We start from the raw sequence: 23,232 nt of genomic DNA, 5'->3' as shown, positions 1-23,232 counted from the left end.
CTTTCCATAAAGAAGGAAGCACGCCATCCCCATTTATGGAATTGTTCTTTGTAATTTCTCCAAGTCTTTTGGGTTTCTAATACCATGACTGGAATGAACCCTATTCCTATGTCAAAGTATAATTAAAGTTTAAGAAATTAGTATTGTTTCAATCTTTGATATTAGCCAGAAGTGCTCTTCGCAGCACACACAAAGTGCCCAGTAATGACTCCTTCTGCAATTCATGGAGTTTCATGTATCAGTAACATATCTAAGTACAATTGCAAATTCTTTTTTATAGGACCTGTAGCTTCTACTACTATTGAACTATCTGGGTATCCTTCTTCCATATTGCCCTAATTTCTTCATGCAAAGCCTGGTATTTTATGACTTTGTGCCTCTCTGTACATAAGACACTGTAGCCCATGGGTGTAGAAATTTCAATGATCAATGCTACTTTTGTCTTCTTTTCATGGACTACTATATCTGGTTTTCTTGCATCTGTTTTTTTAACTGTTGGTAATAGGTGATCCCGTGTGATATAACCTTCATCATAGGGTCAAAGAATTATAAAAAAAATTACTAGATATTGGCAACTTAGGTTGAATTCTCACCACCCACCAGGCCTGAATGAGGCCTGTTCAATAGCATGTGTACTGAAACTGAACGATTTGTTGAGGTGAACCAACTTGGGGTATAAGTAGAACAATTCCCCATCTTTAGAAATTATGTTTGAACTATGATTTTATTGGAACTCTGCAGTGACTTTATTTAACTATATTAATTTACAATTTGTGAATGTGAATGAAGTTTAATGTTTTCATCTAGGTCACTGTTCTTATTTATGTTGATGAGTGGATTCATTAGGATTTCATTGGATAACGTAACTTGCTAAGTTGCAAGCTGAGTATTATATTTGACACCGTAAGCTAATTACCCTAGATATCCACATCCTGCCCCCACCCCCCATTAAGGAAACCATGGCAAAAAAATTTCTCCAAAGCCAACTTCATGCTTCTTAAGACAGAAGTGGTGAACTTCATGACACCCATGCAGATGGACAATGCAGTTATGACTACTGAATCCTACACGACTGCACTTTATAAGCACTCACATGAGTGCATGGATCGTGCTATCCCAAACAGAACCAAGACGCTATCCTCCAAAAAAAGGAAGCCAATCTGGTGGTCCCCTGCCATAAACAAACTGTACAACAGAAGGAAGAAACTGTTGCAAAAGAGAGTAAAATCCCACGAGTGGAGGAGCTCCCTGGTCAGTCTTAGTAAGAAGCTGTGATCCTTGATAAAATCCTCCAAAGCTAGTTACGAAAACAAAATCGCCACTGATTCTAAAGACAACCACAAACCATTCTATAGCTATGTCAAGAATCTCAATGGCAACACTCAGTTCTGCTTTGAGGTATAGCACAATGGCACTAAATATACAGACCCAACTGATATTGCCAACATCCTGGCAGATAGGTTCAGTGCTAATGTTACCCCCCCTCTCCCCCCCTAAAGAGCCCATCTCTATACCGGAAGAATGCAAAGTTCCTGTGATCACAGCTGCACAGGTAAAAACCACACTCTCCAAAGCCAAGAACACAGCATCCATGGGACCAGACAACATCCCAGGCTGCGTTCTACATGAATTACAGAACGAACTGGCACCTCACCTAAGTACCATGTTCAATCATAGCCTCACCTCAGGCTTTGTGCCTGCTGAATGGCGCACAGCGACGGTTATCTCACTCTACAAGGGGGGAGCCACCACAGACCCTGGTAACTACTGCCCCATTAGCCTGACGAGCCTGGTCTGCAAGGCCATGGAACGTATCATCATGGAACTTATAAACAAAGACATTGGTAATCTCCAAACTCTGGACCCCACCCAGTTCGGGTTTGTAAAAGGCAGATCATGTCTCCTAAACATGATAGACTTCTTTGAAGCAGTCACCAAAGCCATAGACAAGGGTAAGGTGGTTCACACAGCCTATCTAGATCTTGCCAAGGCTTTCAACACCATCCCCCACTCTGGAATTATAGATAAACTCACTAAACTAGGTATAAATCCCTATGTCACAAGATGGGTTGCCAACTGGCTCACTGACAGAACCCACACTGTGAAAGTAGCAGACTCCAAATCTGACTTCAGACCAGTGAAAAATGGAGTACCACAGGGTTCAGTCCTGGGTCCTCTCCTGTTTGGTATCTACTTCTCTGAAGTACAGGCTAACACAGAAGGTCTTTGGCTAATGAAGTTCACAGATGACTGCAAACTAGGAGCCATAATCGTAACTCCTAATGATGTGGACATCCTACAAAAGGGCCTCACTGAGACAGATGCCTGGTGTCAAAGCCATGGCCTCAAGCTCAATGCCAAAAAGTGCATTGTCATCCCCTTTGGTAAAAACTCTGTACCCATGAACTACAACATAGGCGGTAGTATACTTAACACCGAAAGTGTGATAAGAGACCTTGGGACACAGGTGGACAGTATTCTGTCCTTTGATAATCACATTGCCACAGTAGTCAGGAAATCCTTCTACATGGCACACCTCATCACAAAAGGTTTCTCATCTAGAAAAAAAGAGGTCATTGTTCCCCTCTACTGATCACTCATTAGACCCATTATAGAGTATAATGCCCCTTTTGGTATGTATCTCACAAGACATCTACAACAACTGGAAAGGCCACAGAAATACCTCACAAAGAAGATTACCGGCCTCAAACAGATGCCCTACACAGACCGTCTCAAAAAACTCCAGTTTTACTCCATCGCATATCGCCTACTCAGAGGTGATCTCTGCCTAACATACAAAGCTATGCCAAACCCAGACCTGTTGGACATGCTCCACTTAAAGAAATCCCAATCCCTCCAAGCTACACACTCTAGGGACCTAAACCTTGTCACCACAATAAACAGAACATGCCGGAGGGATAGATTCCTGTCCCAGAGACTTCCCATATTCTGGAATAAACTACCTATCTATATCAAACAAAGCTCCTCATTAGCACTCTTCAAGAAAAATCTTAATGATTGGATGGGAAATAGGAAATTCACCCCAGGGATCACCTCCGTGGCTCAACAGTGGCACACGAAAATCATTTTCTTGGGTGGCAAAAGCCAGGGTACCTTTTTGTCTGGGCTTGTATAGGCCCCAGGGCTGATAGCCTAGTACCTACCTATGAACTGTACTCATCCCTCATTAGACCCATTATAGAATACAACGCCCCGTTTGGTATGTACCTCTCAAGACATTTGCAATAACTGGAAAGGCCGCCGAAATACCTCACTAAAAGAATCACAGGCCTAAAGCAGATGCCCAAAATGACCATCTAAAAACACTCTACCTATACTCTGTCACATATCGTCTACTCAGAGGTGATCTCTGCTTAACATACAAGGCCATGTCAAACCTAGAGCTGTTGGACATGTTACACTTAAAGAAATCCCAATCCCTCAGAGCCACACGCTCCAGGGATCTAAACCTTGTCATCACAATGAAAAAAACATGCTGGAAGGATAGGTTCCTGACCCAGAGACTCCCCAGACTCTGGAATAGACTGCCCATACATGTCAAGCAGAGCGCCTCTTTGAACCTCTTCAAAAGGAACCTTGATGACTGGATGGGAGATAGGAAATTCACCCCAGGGATCACGTCAGTCGCCTGCTAGACAGGGGTCCAGGGAAGTAAATACTGTGGGAAGAAATAGCCAGGGAATTCTTATGGCTAGGCTTGTAGAGGCCATAGGGTCAATAGCCTAGTACCAACCTATGAACCTATTAACTCATTTTTCTTTACATTATAGCCTTACTAATTTGATTTTACATTATTATGGATAGTTTAAACATGAATTTAAAATCCAGCTATGACATTAACATACAGTGAATATGAGTGACTTAACTGGGGAACAAGGTTAGGGTTTAATTTATTTTATTTTATTTGATTTTACTATATTAGAAAAAATATATTCAATTTTTCACAATATAAAAAAATATATTTTTTAATAATGTATTGATTTTAAGACCGGGCTGCACCTTTTAAAATTTAAGTATGTGTAATTAGTTAATTAAGGGTGTGATCATTTAAGCATGGATGTAGCCAATTGATTTTGTCTGAAGAAGTTTAGTCTATGGATTAAACAAAAAGCGCTTAACATTTGTTATTAAAGTTGATTTCGTACAGTGTTTGCCTTCCTTTTTGAGGTATGCTATGTGCACAGATTTGCCCTCATCAATGGCCTTGGTCACACTTTCAAAGAACGTCATCAGATTTAACAGGCAGGATCTGCCCTTCATGAAGTCAAATTGGGTACGATCCTGGGTTTGGAGGTCACCTACTTCTTTATTTATAAGGTCCACAATGATATTTTCCATGGACTTACAGATGAGACTGGTCAGGCTTATGAGTCTGTAATTCCCTGGGTCTGTTGCTAGGCCACCTTTGTGGAGAGGAATAACTGTAGCTGTTCTACATTCTGCAGGAACAAAGCCTGTAGTTAGGCTATGATTGAAAAGGGTACTTAGTGGTGATGCTAGCTCATGTTTTAACCTGTTTAGAAGACAGCTTGTGATGTCATCTGGTCCCATAGAGGCTGTATTTTTTGCCTTGAACAGGGCTTTCAGGGCTTGCTCTTTAGATGTGTAAGGTGGGGGGGGTTTGGGGGAAGGTTTGTTGGAAGTTGGGAGGAGATAAGGGAGTGAATTTATTGCCAAACCTATTCTCTAGCAGCTTTGCTAGCTCTGTGGAGTCAGTGCGTGTGATACAGTTGGCCACTAGTTCTGTACATGCTTGGGGCCTACCATTTAGGTTACATATGTAGCTGTAAAAGGGGGTTATGGTTATCCTTGGCAGTACTTGCTAGGTTTCTCTCAAAGGAGCACTTGGAGGATTTGACAAGTTGTCTTATTTGTCTGTTGAGCCTGAGGAGGGTGCTTTTCCATTGTTTGGGCCTTGCCTTTGTTTTATTGGTCAGCATCTTTTTGTGTTTATAGTAGAGTTTGATGGTGCTGGATGTCCACCTTGACAGCTTGTTTTTACTTGGGGCTCTGACTTTGATTCTTTGTGGTACAACCAAGTTTATACTCTTATGCAAGTGATTCTACATGGCTTTACTGTAAGCGTATGCATAGTTACCACTTTCAGCTTGGTGTGGGGCTTGGAATGCATTTATGCCTTCACCTAGGAGGGTATAGTTTGCTCTGGTGAAGTTATTTAGTCTGATTTCACCTTTTGTGAGTTCTGGTGTTAGTGTCAGTTCAAAGGTGATTGATTGGTGGTCAGTTTTAACTAATGAGTGTCCAACAGTTACAGCAGTGCATCTGTCTGACATGTTGGTGAGGACCAGATCTAGAATGTTTGTTCCTCTTGTCGGGGTATGGACAATTTGTCCCACGGCATTTGAATTCACAAGTTCAAGGAACTTTTGTGCTAGTGAATTTGGGTTAGCGTAGGTTTCCCAGTTCATGGTGGGATAATTGAAATCCCTCATAACCAGCGTGTTTGGTAGAATATGGATTGTCTTCAGTTTGGTTACATAGGCTTTGTGGGTGTCATGACCCACGGAGGGGGATCTATAACTGGCTAAGACTTGAATGGGGGTCTTACCCACTGTAACCTGGACCTGGAGTAACTCCATGGAGTTGTCCAGTCTAACTAGACGGGAGTTGAATGTATCTCTAATATAGATGAAACACAGCCTCCTCAGGTTTTCACAAGTTCATTTTGCAGTCTAAATGTGTGAAAGGCATTGTAGCCTTACAGGGCTGGGGTACTCTCTGAGGCTTTAAACCAGGTTTCTGTGACTGCAGAGACATCTACATCTTCTAGTGACAGAAGTGCTTCCAGGTAGTGCAGCTTTTGGTTTAAGCTCCTAGCATTTAGCATTTAGCTGCATGACCCTTATTTTATTCTGATTGGTTAATTTTACATTGGTAAAGTTGTTTTCAAGACCTTGTCTAAAAAGGTACTACGGGGGAGGCAAGCACCTTTGCCAGCAGTTGAAACCTAGGGGTGCCAGGTGCAAACTGTCTCTGGCAAAGCAGCGAGGTTTGTCGATTGTGGCGTCCCAGTCTGACAGGAACTGGATCCCCTTTGAATGACACCAAAAACTGAGACAATTATTGAAATCAATCATTATTTTTGTTTATACTGTGGCATCATTCTAGGTGAGGGTAGCATGCTGCTCAAAGATAGGGACATAAAGTACCTGCTTGTGAAACATACTCAAAATACTCAAACTCGTTTCTCATCATATAGTCCAGTGAGGTATGTCTCAGGTCATTCACACCAACATAAACTATGACATAGTCATAACGGTACTTGTTGCTGAGAGACCTGAGTGCATGCGTGATTTGATGAATCCTGGCACTGGACAGGCAGCTGACAGTGACTTTCTCATTGTCTAACCTGGTGAGTGAGACATCCGTGTCTCACTATTGAGTCTCCAATGACAAGAAAACGTGGTTTTTGAGTGTTATGCCTTATGTGCTTGGTGTCTGAGATACTGGTATTGCTATGTGTCATGGGTGCTGTGGGGACTGTGTTAGGTGTAGCAGTCTTGTGTTTTGGAGGTCTAAGTTGTTTCAGTAAGTTTTTCAAGAGAACTTCCACGTATGTGGATTTACATGTTTGCTGCATACTATGTGTATGAGTAGTGGTACTATGTGAATATGTAGTGGTGGGTGAGTTGACAACCTCCGTGTTACTGTTTTGAGTGAGAGGGAGCATGGATTCTAGATTCCTGGAGTAAATACATCTCTTGCACTCTGTACTGGATTGTGTTATTCGTACATGAGGCAATTGCTACACTGCCTCAAGAGACCCAAGTCAACACGGATGGCAGGAGAAACAAGGTTAGTTCAACTGTCCATAATGCTAGCTACAGGTGGCTTTTCAGAAATGAACACAGAGGAGCTCAGTGAACGGATATTTCTGCCTGTGTTTTAAGGGAAAATTTATTGAATTTAACTGTCCAACTTTAGACAACCAATTGTGTGGTACTGTGCAGTGCTGCAGGATGCTCAAACAAGCAGAAACCTGTTCAAATGCAGGGCCTAAACTCCAGAAGCTAAAACATGAAAAAAAAAAAACTGTAAAAAGATTCAAAATGACCAATGAGGATACTTATTCCAAGTCCTAGATCAGCCTCCCAGACAGATCCCAATCAGCATAATTCTTTCACAAAAGTGCAGACAGACCCGTTCTAATCCAAGATGGTCTTGAAAATGTGCTCATAACAAACAAACCACTACAAACAGTTCCAGAAGCAGCAAGCCTGAATCTGGACTATGTTACAGCTATTAGGTACCCTAGTTTCAGTGAGAAACACTAGAGAATGTTTAACACAGCATTAAAATAACAGCGAGACACTGAAAAATGTTTAAAACTCAGAAAATCAACCAGGAGGCTCTAAAGAATGTTTTTAACAGTTAATAGATCAGTTAATTAAATACTACTTGGCTGGAAAACATTACAGGCAGAACAGATAGCTTTAAAACAGTGAAAAAATACCAGTAAGTACTTAACAGATATTGTAAACAACAAAAACGCTTTGTAAACAGTACAAACAGCAATAACATTTGATTTTACAAGCACAGTGAAGCAGGCAATTGCAGTACAATAGTGCAATTTAGTACACAGTAAATATATACAGTATAAAAGTAGGTGACTCATGTTTCCAATGGTTTTCAGCTACTTCAATCCCCAAGGCAACAGTCTTGCCATATTATTATGCCTTTCAGTATACAGTCCTTCTGATATTACTATATCACAGCCAGCAACAAGATGTACGAATGTTTCCAATTCTCTTGTACTAAACCTACATTTATCTGTTTCTCCCACATGTTCAATGGACTTTGTAAACCAATGTGTATATATTCCACTATCTTGAGCTTCCAATATTAACCTTTCGTCTTTGGGCTTATATTCACCTCTCCTTAACCATTACTAAATTCGATCCTGATCAACATCAGGTTGTTCCAAGAGTTTTCTATACTTGCAACTATATTTATGCATTTTCCAGATTTCTTGCCTGCTCATCTAATCCTATTTCTGATGCCATTTGACTTGCTGATGTGCAGTAGGTCCATTGGTACTGGGTGGGAGGATGCCTTGTGTACCAGACACAGCACACCTTTTAGCAGTCTGTAGTATGCTGAGGATAGAGACAGGACTTTGAATCAGTCCATGTAGGACATATTGTTTAGGCTTTTTATCCTTTTAGTAATGTATCTCTGTGGGCATTCCAGCTGCTGCATGTGACTGGACAGATACCTGCCAAAAAAAGCAGTGCACTCAATGGCTGGCCTCATGAAGACTGAGTAAAAGTGGACAATGGCATCTCCAGATCTAGACACAATCCCATTGTTTATAATCTGCCCAATACAGAAGGACTTTCTTACTAGAATTAATACTTGTTGGTCGAAAGTTAGGTCACTGTCTACATAAGTTTCCAAATCCCAAACAGCTGTGTTATCATTTAGGGGTGTATTGTCAATTTGTTAGTTCCCCAGTATAGATGACTTCCTAAAGAATACTATAATGCATTTTTTGGGATTTAGTTTCAGTCCATGATTTTGGCATCAGTTATGTGTTTGGGACAAACCTTCATGCAAGAAGGACAAGTCATTTAGGGATTCAGTGAGTGGTCCTAGCCTGCAGTCATCTGCAAACTTAGTCAGAGCCCTTTGGTATTAGGTTTTACTTCAGAGAAGCAGAAGCCAAACAGGAGAGATCCCAGCACAAAACCCTGGGGGACTCTACTTGTAAATTGTCTCTTAGTGGAGGTAGCTTCCCTTATTTTGATTTCCTTTGTCCTGTCTGTGAGCCATTTAGAAATACACCTGGTGACATAGGGGTTTATCCCCAGTTAATTTAGCTTTTCTTCAATGCCTGTGTGAGGGATAGTGAAAAAGCATTTGCCAGGTTGAGGTATGTGCTGTGTGCTTTTTATCTTCATCCACTGCTTTGGTGACCTTTTCAAAAAGTCCACCAAGCTGAGTAAGCATGACCTGCCCTTGACAAATTCAAAATGAAATAGGTCCAGAGTTTGGGGGTTCCTTGTGCTCTTATTAATCCCTATGTCTTTTCATAGCTTTGTATGTGAGACTGGTCAGACTTATGGGCTGTAATTGCCTTGTTCTGTGGAAGGCCCTACCTTATTCAGGGAATGACTGTGCCTGTTCTCCATTCACTTGGTACAAAACCTGTATGGAGGCTGAGATTGAACAGTGTTGTTAGGGCGATGGCTAAATTGTGCTTCATGCTATTTATGATACATACAGGAGTATTGTAAGGATGCATCAATGCAATATTTTTAGCTTTTGATACTGATTTTAGGACTTGGTCTTGTTTGATAGATGCAAACAAGCCAGTTTCAGGTATATTTTGTATATCACATGGGTTTACCTTTATAAAGACGAATCACAATCGGGCGAAATCAAAAAGTTCAAAATACCATTTTCCAGATAGCAGATGTTCAACTTAAGTAAGTGCAAATTTGTTAAGGACGAATGAACTAATACATTCGCACATTAAACAGTCGCGCAAATGCAATACGACCTTAAGCTGTGTCGCATATGTAATACCATCATTTCTGCGTCCTGTAAAACGCTTACTGGCTCAAACAGAGTTTGCACATGATCTGCACGGCTGAAGTTACGTTCTGTTGCTGTGGATATATAATGTCAGCAGACGATCTAAGGACTATGGAGGTAAAACAATCAGCAGTGACTGAAAAGAGTCGGAGTAAAGCAGGACCATTGTGTAAAAGTAATGTAAGCTTTCATTGTTATCATGAGCAATATAACTGCCAGATTAATGTAGTGTTATTGAATTGTTATTCCTGATAGACATATAGTGATAAGCTAACTGTTCCGTCAGCATAAGAAGTGGTATAGGATGTATGAAATGTTTACTTAGCATAGTTAGTTGTATAAAAAGTGGAAATGTTGTTTTGCCATAATATGTTGTGTAAAGTGTTGCATATGTTCAGTTAATAAGGTGCAAGACATGTTGTAGTGAATATGTACTGCATGTGTTACAGGCAGGGGAAGGAACTTCGCAGGACTATGCACCCGGAAATGTGAATTCAGTATACAACAAATGTAGGACACAGAAGAGATGGGAATTATTGCTAGTTGAAGGGTATCAGTATTACCAGGAAAAGACTGCCCAGGTCAAGCAGTATTGGTGTTGTACAAGGAATAACAAACAAAGGTGCAAGGGTAGATGTGTCACTGAAAGTGATGTACATGGCTATAGGCTGATTAAGAGCACTCCACATTACCATGCTCCAGATGTAGTGCAAGGGGAAGTAATGAGGGTAAAAGAATGGTTGAAACATCGTGCTGAGCAATCTGTGGAGGACCCTTGCAAAATAGTTGCAGAGGTCCTAGCTGGTACATCAAGTGCAATTGTGAATGAGTTACCGAATACTAGTGCCCTAAAGCAGACCATTGTAGACAGAGGTACAGAAAGAAATTGAATAAGTGCAATGGCTTTCATAATCTCAGGGAACTGAATGCTGACATGCTACCCTTAAAGAATGGTTCGTTCATTATCAAACATAGTGCTGATAATGAAGGTGTTACCAATGTTGTTGTTATAACCATGAGGGATAATCTGAATATGCTTTGTGAATTTGAATACCTAATGGCGGATGGGACCTTCCCTATTAGTACTACTGAATGTAGACAAGTTTACACATTACATTGTGCACTGGCTGTTGGAGTTAACAGAAAGGTGGTACCTGTTGTTTATGGGATAATGCCCAGCAAAAGTGAAAGGTGTTATGATGCTTTTTGGAGCATAGTGTTGAATTTGTGTACTGAAAATGAATTTAGACTACTTCCCAATATGGTGTTGACAGACTTCGAAAGGGCTGCAGTGAATTCTATTCAGAGACATCTCCCTAATACATTAACCAAAGGTTGCTGGTTCCACTTTTGCCAAATTGTTTGGAGAAATATACAACGCTTACATTTGGCAGGACACTTTGGAGGCAGTATATCCTTTGCAATGCTGTGCAAGGAGATACCTGCATTAACATTTGTTGACCCAGGTGACATATGTAATACTTTCCATGAAATAGAAGCTGACATGCCAGAGGAGGGTAAGCCTTTGTGTACCTTCTTTAAGGAAACATATATCTATGGCAGGCCACGGTGATATGGTATGAGGGGAAGTACAAGTGAAAGAGTGCCTCCTTTATTTGATACTACTTTTTGGAATCAGTATGATACATGTGGTATGGGCTACCCTCGTAGCCAGAATGCTGTTGAGGATTGGCTCAGGCGGCTACATAGTTTGTTGGGTAAGAAAACCCTTTATATGCTTGACATCTTACAGGCTGTGCAACTTAAGCAAAATCACGTAGATTTAAGACGTAGACTACTGTTGTTTTTGCCTTCATCACCAAAACGTAGGAGACTATTGGACAAGGAAGCAGCCTTTACACGTTTACTGGAGAAACGTTCTGAATTCACTGCTAGAGGATTTGTGAAATTACTAGCGAAATACTGCTCCTTCTCCTGAATTTAGTTATCACTGCACTTGTTATTTGTAGAGCACATTACTTTCTGGGGAATACATTACACTGAAAACTATTCAGGAAGCTGTACATTGCTTATAGTGAATAAGGGACTTTATTGTGGCACGTTCATGACAGGAATCACTTCCAATGTTTGCTGGTATGTGTATGGCCTGACGCTGAACACGATTATATGCTGGTGGTGTTTGCATGTCGAAAAAAGGCGAAAAAAAGTCAACCATTTAATTTTCGATATTTTTTGAAATTCGCGGTTTTAGTTCGCTTATATGAGTCGCCGTTATGAATAATCGCACTTCCGTAATTCGCAGTTATTAAGGTAAACCTATCACATAATATGTTTAGAGTATAAATTAAATATGTAGGGTGAAAATATACAACATTATTGCATTCCATATTCAGTTGCTGCTTGCAATGGTTACTGTTGCTCCTTGTTCTGTATTCAGATTCTTCAGGAGGTAAATAACATCCATGTTGATATGAAGGAAAACAAATATTAGGCCTCTAACCCACCACCAGCACTAATCTATTGTCAGTACTACATTACAGTTTTAAGAGTATATAACTGGATCAGTACATAATAAGCATATATGCATTAACAACTACATTAACCACAATAACCAACATTATATATGTATGTATGTATGTGTGTGTATGTGTATTTTATATATATGTATAAAATACACATACACATACATATATCAGCCAGGGAGGAGATGGTTGGTAGTCCTAATGCTTTGTCAGGGACGGCCTGCACATATCTCCCAAGGCTTTAATATATTGCCTAAAAGCTTGTCCAGCCCATATAGCACCTTTTATAGACAATGTCAGTCTTCAAAAGCTTCCAACTTAACTTAACCAAACAGACTGCAAATAACATAAAGGTATTATTGCTCAATGCTAAGACACTCTAAAAAAAAAAAAAAAAAACAACAACAACTTCACTCCCTATAGGCACTGCTTACTGTGGAGTGCAGTGGTACATGCATCACCACAGGCATTCAGAGCAACCCATCGGTGCAGGGTTTCAACATCAGCCATGCACTCAGACACACCATACTAGATAAGCACAATAAAGGCCCTGGCATCACTGTATGTGTAAAACAACACTGCACTTCCCAGATCACTGGACAGGATAATGACTTAGAACTCCTGCATGTTCAACTTACTGTTAATAAAACCCCTTATCACATCACAGCTAACAGGACCACCGCTATGCCTCCCCCCCCCCCGTCCATACCTCCTACCTGACTAGTATGGACTTCCTATGCATCAGGCCAAATACCATTCTCCTTGGGGACTTCATCTACCTCTCCATCAACTAGGAGACTTATGCATCCCTTAGCATGTATGCTCAGAGATTCGTAGACTTCATAAATATAAACTCTCTGGACCAGTTATTAAGCACACCAACTAGGAAAGGCAAAATCCTGAACTTGATCAACACCAATATGGCAGTCCTCTGTTCCCCACTAGTTTTGCCTTCCTTCCTAATTAAATCAGACCATAAACCAGTCACATTCTCCATAACACTGAAGTCAGAAGTAACTTCAGGTGCTTCAGTTTTCAGAGATTATACAAAGGCTAAGCTATTAAAACTGAATGATGACCTGGCTAAAGTCATCCCCCCAACCTGATGACCCCTGCATATGCAGAATCCTTCACTGCCAGATTCTATGCAGATGTGAATAGCTGTCTCCCTCCAAATTAACTACAATGCCAAATTTAAAAATATAGTCCTGTGGTGGAACCCAAATATAAACAATAAAATTAAAAACTCAAGGCATGCATTAATGTAACTCTCAAAATGTCAGGAAAAATAGCTACCCAGGCAAAAGACAGCCATATGATCTTCTTTAACTATGTTAGACATCACAGAAACAATGCTCAGCACTTCACAGAACTAACGGGAAATTATATCACACACTCCTGAGGACATAATTAGTCTACTAGAGGATAAACTTAGTTCTAACTTCACTCCCCATTCATTCCGAGATAATAAATCTTCCAAGAACAAGTCTTCAAAGCCCTTTCCATGGCCAAAAACACTGCTTCTGTGGGGGCCAGATAACACAACAGGCTGCCTATTAGCCAGCCTGAAACAGGACATGTGAAACCCCCTACAGACGCTATTCAATATCAGCTTCCAGTCAGGTTTTGCACTAGATGAATGCAAGACAGCAACAGCATAGAGGTGGAGTCAACAGATCCAGGTAATTACTGACTCATAGGTCTTCCAGACTTATCTTTAAGGATATGGAGAGTATCATTATGGAATTAATAAATAAGGACATAGGTAATCTATAAACTCTTGACCCAAGCCAGTACTGTTTTGTCAAGGGAAGATCCTGCCTGCTTAATCCAGTCAACTTCTTCGAAAATGTTACAAAAGTTATGGATGAGGGAAAAATCAGTGCACACTGCATATCTAGGCCTTGCAAAGGCATTCAACACCATCCCACACAAAGGTATTGCTGCTAAACTCTCCCAGCTAGATGTTAATCTCCATGTAACTCAGATAGCAAATTGACTCAGAAACAGAACGAAGGAAATTGGAATAGGTGACTCTACCTCCTTCAAAAGGTCAAATCTAATGTTAAGCTTTTTATGGCTGACCAAGTCTGCAGATGACTGTAAACTTGGTGCCATCATAAACTCTGCAGAGGATACCAACATTCTCTAGGAGGGACTTTCCCAAACTGTTATAATCATGTACTAAAACTAAACTGGATAAAATGTGTAATAGTCTCCCTTGGAAAGTATGACATGTCTTGTAACTTTCACATCAACAACACACCCCTGAAAATCACTCTGGTGGTTAGTGAGCTAAGAAGCTATGTGGGCAACAAACTGTCCTTCAATCACCAGATATCCATTATTGTAAGAAAATCCTTCTTCACAGGACAGTTTATTAGTAAGGTCCAGGGATGTGATCATTCCACTGTATTCAGTACTTATTAGGCCAATCATTGGTTCATAGGAATATACTAGGCTAATGACTACTAGGGTCTTTATAAGCCTAGCTGTGCAACCCAACCCAGTTTTGTCCCTCTGTTTCATGGGTGTTTATTAGGAGGGGGCGTGTTAGTTAAGAAGTTTCTAGAGGTTATATGGGGGAGTATGCAAGTTTGGGATTTAATGCCTGCCTCTGCCTATCAGAGAAATCGGGGGGTCAGACCCAGGGTGCATTTCCAATTTTCCATCCTTTGGTCAAGATTAAGCTTAAATAGGGTTAGGAATGGACTCTGCTTTACATGGATGGGGAGCCTGTTCTAGAGCACGGACAGCCTCTGAGACACATCTGTCTCACCATTATGAATTATTTATGTGACAAGCAAAATTTAAATCCTTGGATCTGGTGGTTCCCAATGCCAATTCATTTTGTGGATGTGCAAAAGGTCCATTAGATCCGGATCCAAGGATGCCTTGTAAACCAGGCATCAGTAACCTGTAGGAGGCTGCATATAGAGATAGGGCATTAAGGTGACCCATATATGACAATATGTTTATACCCTAGATTTTCCTGGTAAGAAACCTTTGTAGTTATTCCAACTATTGCATGTGTCTGGTCAGATACATGCCGAAGGGGACATTAAACTCTATGATAGGTCTGATAAGGTCCAAATAAAGTGGCACTATGACTTCTTTGGATCTGTACGCTATGCCCTTACTTACAAGTTAGGTGACATCATATGATTTTCTTACTACCTTGCCCACATGTTGGTCAAAAGCCAGATTACTGTCCACATATGTTCCCAGATCCCCGACTACCATATGAGCTTTTGGGGGTGACTTATCAATGGAGTAATTAGCCTGGGTAGCAGTTTTCTCAAAAGGCACTATAATGCATTTCATTGTATTGAGTTTAAGTCTGCGACTTTTGGCACCAGTCATTTGTCTGTCTTAGACCCTCCTGTAAGATGGCTGTGTCATGGAGAGGACTCTGTGCTAGTTCCCAGTTTGCAGTCATCTGTGAACTTAGTCAGCCAAAGGCCCTTGACATTAGTATTTTCCTCTGAGAAGTAGATGCCAAATAGGAGATTCCCACCATGGAGCCCTGAGGTACCCTGCTGGTGGCTGATCTGTTAGTGAAGTTGGCCTCACCCGTCCTGATTACCTGAGCCCTCTATGTGAGGCAGATGGGAATCCAGTGAGTTTTGCAGGGGTTTATGCCCATTTCAGTAAGTTTGTCAACTATACCTAAATGGGGTGTTGAATATAATGTGCCCTTCCATATGCACTTGTCCAAATGCTCAACATAACATGAAAGACCACAACTTTTTTTCATCAAGAAAATCAACGGCCTAAATCATAAAGACTACATTGACCATCTCAAAGCCCTGTCCCTCTTTTCAGTATCATACAAGTTCCTGGAAGGTGATTTCTTCTTCGCATACAGAGCCACAGCAGACCATATCCTCTCATATCTACTAAACATCTACAAGTCTAATAGTGGCAAGAACACCCACACAAGAGATCTTAATCTGTTCTGCAACATAAACAGATTTTGTTGGAGGGACAGATATGTAGCATAAAGAATACCACTTGTTTGGAATAATCTTCTCCACATAAAGCAAAGTACTGCCCTTACTCTATTTAACCAAAATCTGGACAAATGTATGGGAAGCCACACATTCATCCCTGGATTAGCACCATTGTCCCTCATGGATAGGGGTAACATGTAAATATTCTGCCTGCTCTGTGTTTTTTTTTTATTTAAATTACAAGGGCTAAACATTTCATGAGAATTCAGGGTTAGGCTTTTAAAGATCCTCATGAATGAATAGCCTGTAAAGTACCCATGAACCAGTTAAACAAGCTGCTGTTATTCCACACACACACACACACACACACACACACACACACACACACACACACACACACACACACACACACACACACTAAAATCACAAATCCTATCTTTATCCAACTCTAACCTCTGTTCTATCACAAAACTCTTTCAAAATAATTTATACTGAGATGATAATGCATATCAGTAAATAAGGGACTTTGTTTGATTCACAACATGGCTTTAGAGAAGGTCAAAATACCCTGACTGCAATATGATATTAAGAACTACAGCTGCTCAATCTATAGCAACAAAGAAAGAGTGAGCTCATTGCAGGACTATTTGTTGAGCTCACGAGTGCTTGAATGTATTATCCACCATCTGTTCCTTCATAAACTTCATTTACTTCATTTGGTTTTGGAGAAAGTAGAATGACATAGATAAACAGCTATTGGTGCACTGGAACTTATCCAGCCTGGAACTTTTTCAGCACGAGTTCCATAAAGATCAGTAGTAGGAGCAATTATCTTTTCAGTCTTCATACATGATGTTGCTAGCACATTCCCTTCTTATTCTGTCATATTATAAGATGATATCGTAATTCTGAGAGGCTGAAACACACTAAAAATAAATAAATAAAAAGTATTAACAACTCAGTGAGATTTTAACTTACTTTGGACCTGAGTCAAAGGCAACAACCTAGGTAATTCTGAATGTCTGGTTAGGGTCTTAAAACTTTGTCCATCAACACTGCTGGCACTCCACGGAGATTAAATAGTATTACTCTTTAGTGAAAAAAAGATAATTGCATATGGAAAATTCAGACTTTTCTTTAGCTTTTAGGGCTATTGAATCTGGCATTAGTTTGGTCTAAAGCAGACAGAAACCTATCTTTGTCCAACTTTTTAAATAGTTTGTCCATTCAGAGCATGGGATATAAATCAAAGCTGAATATTATTTAGTTTTCTGAAGTTGTTGCAAAACCTTGCTAACACATCTATAATGGAAACCACCAGCATATTAGGCTATTTCATTCACTATAAGATACTTCTATGACCCTGGGATTAATCATCATCTGCATATGTTCTTTAACTGTTTGTTGTCAGCACTCATATGCAGTATGGCTTCAAATTAGTTTTTTTTCACTAGACACAGTTTCATTGTTGTGCTAGATTCAACTGGATCTACCAGGCAGCTCTGAAAACAAATTCTCATTTTTCTCACCAGAAATTCATACTTCCGTGCTTTTTTGGACACTGATAACATCTTACCTATTTTGATTTCAGAGCATACTGTAGAAGCCATAGATTTCAGCAAACATACTCTCCCCAGAAAACTTGGGGTCTTTCCACGGTATCAACATATTTCTGTGATTTATCTGTATCGGTTTGTTGTCTCACTCTTTAATTTAATTTGCTTATCTTTTCAATAATCCCAAAAGACCACTTTAAAGGATTTGGTCTCAACAGTGAGTATTAACACATGTACTGTGTCTTCTGCTTTGATTCCCTAAGATGAGTGTGTTTATTATATGCTTTCTGTTGTCTATCCAGTATCCTTTATATATGCTCCTTGATTGTAGGCATTATACCTCTTAACTTCTCCTGTATGTTTGTGAAATGCTCTAAAACAGTTTTAATGGGGCATTTTCATCTTCACATGTTTATTTTATGTCTAGCAAGCCTTGGAGATGTCTGTCAAATAGCAGTTCAGACAGGGTGAATCCATTCAAGGCTTGGTGTACTTCATGTACAGCAAAGAAAAGATAGAGAAGCAGTTGGTCCTAATTTCTTCCATCCTGTTCTACAACTTTCCATAACATAGACGTTAAGGTTTTATTACAGTGTTCAGCTAGTCAATCTATATGAGGGTGGAAGAGAGATGACCGTAGTTTTTTTTATGGTAAAGAATTGGCAAAGCTAATCCATTCCTCTAAACATGGATGGGGTGCTTTGATGTGTAAGGATTTCTTGGGAAGTTTCTGCTTTAGAAAAACATAGTACTAGTTCTTTAGCTACAGACCTGTGATTAACTCTTCACAAGGGTACTGCCTCAGGAAATTTGGTTGCATAATCAATGATTAAGCACACACACACACACACACACACACACACACACACACACACACACACACATACATAAATATTTTATATCTATAGCTATATCTATATATAGACAGATATAGATATAGATATATACAAACACCATTGGCCTTTGCTAGACTTCATGAGTGGACCTATAATGTCCATTGTTATTCATTTAAATAGCATTTCTGCTATAGAAGTGGTTATCAAAGAGACCATATACAATTTGTTAGGTGCTGTTCTCCTTTGGTATTCTGTGCAAGGCACACATTTTCTCTTCCTTTCCAATACCAGGCTGGTAAAATACTGGCAAAAGCCTAGATTTTATTTATCCATACATGACCACCCATAAAATGACTATACACTAATTTTATTACATACAAATATTTCAAGTACAGGCATTAAAAGCCCTTCTAGCTTGCCAATATACCAAAACACATGTCCCCATAATAAGTGTCCAAGTTGTTCTTAAATATATAAACTAGTACTTGCTTTAATGTAATTTGGTAGCCTGTTCCATGCATCAGCTACTCTGCCAGACAACCAATTAGTACACTTCTCACTCCTACAGAATCTTTTACGTAGGTTGTCTGATGATTCTCTAGTACTTTATGATAACCACAAACATTCCCAGAGGTAATTGTTTCTAAATGCCCTATACACTTGAATAAGATCTCCTCTTAGATATGTATAAGAGACACTGTACAAGTTCAGATATTTTAGTATTTCATAATAACTTACATTTTCACATCCATGGATACCCTTGGTACATTTCTGTTGTACTTTTTCCAGTTTACTCATGCTTGTTTTCTTATAGGGTTTCCATATTGTTATTCCATACATAAGTCTGGGTCTAATGTAACTAACAAACAATGACTTCATTTTTGATTTCCTAGACTTTATAAATCTTTTTATTCATCCTATAGTTCTATAACTATCATTAACCAATTGGTTGACATGATTAGAAAAACTCATAGCTGAATCTACCCCTATATCCAGGTCCTTAAATGAGTCTACAGTTTCAATCACTGTGTACTGTATTAAATATTCACCTTTCAGTTTTTGTCTCCCAAATCTCATATGCTTAGTTTTTGATGTATTTATCAGCATATTATTCTCCTGTGCCCAAATGGTCAATTTAGTCAAGTTATTTTGCAAACATGCCTTATCTGTAACACATGTAATCAGTTTACCCAATTTCAGGTCATCTGCATACAGACAGTATAACACCTCAGATGAAAAAGTTAGATCTGAAAGATACAATCTAAACAAGTAAAGGCCTAAGACAGAGCCCTGTGGGACACCCTGACTGTAACCAAGGATGTCACCTGTCCAGTTGCTGTATGATACTTGCCATGTCCTATTTGTAAGCCATGCAGCTATCCATCTTATTAAAGTACATTAATACCTAGTTGTACTAATTTATTGATCAGTGTTTTGTGTATGACCCTGTCAAATGCTGAAGCTAAATCTATATAAATTACATCACAGCACAATTTTTCATTCATAGCTGTTATTATATTGTTATAGAACATCATGTTACAGGTGGTAATAGATCTATTTTCAACATATGCATGCTGATATATGGTTTCAAGTCCCAGCCTATCCAGTTCTGACAATAACATCCAATATTACCTTCTCCATTATTTTTCCACAACATGAAATTAGACTTAACGGTCTCTATCTGGGGTTACCTGGAGCCAAACTATTTTGCATAAGATTTTGTAAATAGATCTATAATCTGTTGTGTCTGAGAATAAATTTTAGAATCTGCACACAGTTTATCAATTTGTGTGTCTTTACTCTTTCCATATCTTATGTATCTATAAAAAAGGTTTCCTATTATGCTCAATATCTTTGTATAAATTTTCTTCAAAATTTTTTTGATCTTGTCTCACACTATGCTTAATCTGTTTGTCCAGCTTATTTCAGTTTTCAAAGTTGTAGTTTGACTTCTCTTCCATTGCTTATATTTTTTTATCTCTCATCTTAATCAGATATCTTGTTCTTATGGAAATATATCCCCCTGATGTTGTATGCCTAGATCCTGATGTTAAACAATTTTTTGCACTCAAACAATTTCTCTTTCAAAACTTTCCACATTCCAACTGCAGTTTTTCCACTGAACACCTCAGTCCAGTTATTTTTACATAGTGACTGTTTTGCGTCCATATAATCTGTATTTAACCTTCTGTGCATTGATTTAGATTTCAGTTTTGCAAAATTATCTAGCAACAAATTAACGATTATAACCCCATGATCACTGCACATCAATGGTGGTAAAACTTGACAAAGTAATAGTAATTTCTTTAGGAACACAAACAATGTCAAGTATGTTCCGTCCCCTGGTAGTTTTTTTTTTACAATCTGAAGCAATTGTTGATCTTGAATATAAGTTGTGAATAATTTCCTTACTAACATTGCTGGATCAATATCATTCCAGTCTGTTTCTGGTAAATTGAAATCCCCAGCTAATATTATTTTTTCCTCCTGTGTTTCATGTAAGAAATGTATGAATTCCTCTAGGTCATCTGCACTTGACTTTGGTGGTCTATACACTCCTACAATTGGCATATCTTCCAGGGTTGTCTTTATTGTCATAGGTACACAGGCTATAGTATTGGTCCTATCACTGAATATGTAATAATTACAGGTCTCATAATTATCTTTAATCCCTATCATAAAATCTCCACCTGATTTTTTGTTAGAATGTCTGTTACATTAAAAACATTTAGACAACGGGCAAACTGTACATCAACACCTGATTGGAGAATGAGCGTTCTCCAGCTTGGTGTTAATGTACAAGTAATGCCCAGTGAAAAAACGAGTCTGCACTTCACGGCAGTTTATCAAGCCGCCATGTAGCTCAGACTGAAGAAACAGAATGGCCGCCATTATTTTACACTCGCTAAGCAGTGGTTTTGCTGTTTAGAGAGTGTAAAATAAAAAGAAAATACAGCGTGTCTGAGAGTGTATGCATATATGTGAGTAAAAGAAAGAGAGCGATCGAGTTTGTGTGTGATTTTTCTGTCTGCAAGTGTGTGAATGGGTGCATGAAAGCAGAGAGACTGTGTGCATATGTGTCTGCCTGTGAGAGAGAGAAAGAGAGAGATGGATGTAGAGAGTAAGAGAAAAAGCGAGAGTGATGTGTGAGTGAATGCATGTATGTAAGCAGAGGTGACTGTCTGTATATGTTATGTGTGTGAAAGGAGAAGAGACTGTGCATGTGTGTATGGGAGAGAGAATGGGCTGTATGTTGTGTTTCACTTGCTTATTTTTTTAAAAACTATATTTGTTTTATATATAGATTTAATGTAAAATGCTTCCTCCAACTCCACTGACATATAGTACAGCAAGTTTGAAACAGTAGGCGGAGGAACTATTTTACATTAAAAATATATATAAAAAATAATATAGTCCTTAAAAAAATAAATAAACAAGTAAAACACAACAATTTTACAGTGAGCCCATTTTCTAAGCTCAATAATGCCCTCCAGGGTGTGTGCTAATGTGTAATTAATGCCCTTCCAGGGGTGCAGTGGCCCGACGCCACACAGCACCTCTGGGCGGGCATTAATTACACATTAACACACACCCTGTCGTGCATTATTGCTTACTTATACCCTGACAGAACTGTTTTCCAGTCATTGTTCTTTAACCATGTTTCACAAACAATAACAACATCAAACTTGTGGGAACGTAGTAAATTTTCCAATAAAAAACTTTATTATTAATGCTCCTAGCATTAACAACCATCAGAGATGCATCATATGTTGCTATCTGTGAACTGTTACATTTTCAACCTGGCAAAAATCCTGCCTAGTGTTTGTCAAATATTGCAAAATATCTGATGCAAAAATTCTCTTCCCTGATCTTGACAAATGCACGCCATCCTGTCTGAACACATGTGCGGCCAAAACTACGCTTGGATGCTCTACACATTTCCATTTTTTTTTCCAGGTAGGTATTTTCCCAAAAAATCTTTTCATTCACACTGATCTGACTATCCTTTCTATAGGTGATTTGTGAAACATACGTCCTAACACCAGTACAAGCTATACTATCTAAGAGGGCTGTCAGTTCCCTACTAACAAGCAAAGAATCTTTGCAGATGACATCATTTGTATCAACATGAATAAAAACAGATCGTACTTCCTTACATTAAGGCATTCCAAGGCTTGTCTCACATCTTCTATTTTTGCTCCTGGCAAGCATAACACTATTCAATGTTCATTATCTTTTCTGTAAATGTAAGTATCAGTTCCTCTAACAATTGAATCTCCAATTACACGAATATCTTTGCTGGCCAGCTCTGAAGAATCTTCAGCTTCTAATCCAGTAATATTACGAAGGTGAGATCTTCATCACCATTAACCTTATTAATTCCGCTGTTGTGTATTAAATTCTCATCCAGCTGGTATTGTAAATCCACAGTTTGAGTCATGTAGTCAACATTTGTCTTTCTCTTCTTTTTTCTTACAGTAATGTTCTTCAATTCTTCCACGTTCAGTTTAGATTTCTTCCTTTCACCTGCCCCTTCCCTCTTTTTTAGACCTTCTCTGTTGGACAAATGATGCCTTTTTCTGTAGACTATAGGTTTTCTGATAGAAAAATATCATCATTCCCTGTAACCTATGTGTTACATAACAAAGTGTTGTATTCTCTTTCCTTTATACTCATTAATCAGTTTCTTTTTCATAGGTTGGTACTAGGCTATCTGCCCAAAGACATATATTAGCCCAGCCATGTTGTGCGGTATTCACCACCCCTTTAGTAGTTCCCTAGACCCTTGTACTAGCAGCTAGTACACTTGGCCCCTATCTAGTAG

At 39.2% G+C, this 23,232-nt stretch overlaps 1 protein-coding gene across 5 annotated transcripts in view; it reads right to left on the bottom strand.

Annotated features, from left to right (window-relative positions):
* Nucleotides 1-23,232, bottom strand: part of ARHGAP9 (Rho GTPase activating protein 9) — a 1,328,608-nt gene that overhangs the window by 265,503 nt on the left and 1,039,873 nt on the right. The window lies entirely within an intron of this gene.

This window comes from Protopterus annectens, chromosome 9.part0, assembly GCF_019279795.1.
Source record: "Protopterus annectens isolate FY-2018-M chromosome 9.part0, PAN1.0, whole genome shotgun sequence".
NCBI classification, from domain to species: domain Eukaryota; kingdom Metazoa; phylum Chordata; order Ceratodontiformes; family Protopteridae; genus Protopterus; species Protopterus annectens.
Note: the sequence above shows the minus strand (reverse complement) of the source record. Positions and strands in the feature narration are given on the sequence as shown.